The sequence below is a fragment of the Bombus huntii genome, unplaced genomic scaffold (genome assembly GCF_024542735.1).
Source record: "Bombus huntii isolate Logan2020A unplaced genomic scaffold, iyBomHunt1.1 ctg00000080.1, whole genome shotgun sequence".
Lineage (NCBI taxonomy): Eukaryota > Metazoa > Arthropoda > Insecta > Hymenoptera > Apidae > Bombus > Bombus huntii.
The window spans coordinates 87988-88940 of NW_026099336.1; the positions used below are offsets into that span (position 1 = coordinate 87988).

Consider the following 953-nt stretch of genomic DNA (forward strand, 5'->3'; position numbering starts at 1 on the left):
TCTACATGAAATATATTTACATTTCAAGATTCAAATTCTTTTTATTCTGATAATTTAATTTCCTTTCATAATTTAACTATAATAATAATAATTATTATTATTTCTTTAACAACATTTTTTATTATAGATTTTATATATAATAATTATTTAAATCTAACTCTTTTAAAAAATCATACAATTGAAATTATTTGAACTTTATCTCCTATAATTATTTTAATAATTATTTGTTTTCCATCTTTAAAAATTTTATATTATATCGATGAAATTGTAAATCCTCATTTTTCTATTAAAGCTATTGGCCATCAATGATATTGATCTTATGAATATCCAGAATTTAATAATTATGAATTTGATTCATATATATTAAATTATGAACTAATAAATCAATTTCGATTATTAGAAACTGATAATCGATTAATTATTCCATTTAAAATTTCTATACGAATAATTATTTCTTCATTAGATGTTATTCATTCATGAACTATTCCATCATTAGGAATTAAAGTAGATGCTATTCCTGGTCGAATTAATCAATTCAGTTTATTTTGTATCCGTCCAGGAATTTATTTTGGACAATGCTCTGAAATTTGTGGAATAAATCATAGATTTATACCTATTATATTAGAAAGAACTTCTTATGAATTATTTATAAATTGAATTAAAAATAAAATTTGAAAAATTAGTTAATTTAAATAACTTTAGATTATCATTCTAAAATTAATATTTTATTATTATTTTTCTATCATTAGATGTCTGAAATAAAGAATTGATCTTTTAAATCAATTATAGTAATTAAAATTTACTTCTAATGAATACCACAAATAATACCTATTAATTGATTAGTTATCTTTATAATATGTTTAATATGTTTATTTACTATTATAATTTTAAGAAATTCATTTTTATTATATATTATCATAAAAAATATTTATAATATAAATAATAATAATAAT

The 953-nt window shown here is 16.9% G+C and overlaps 1 pseudogene; it reads left to right on the plus strand.

Moving 5' to 3' along the window:
• On the plus strand, positions 1-679 carry LOC126876515 (cytochrome c oxidase subunit 2-like; annotated as a pseudogene).
• The last annotated feature ends 274 nt before the right edge of the window (positions 680-953 follow it).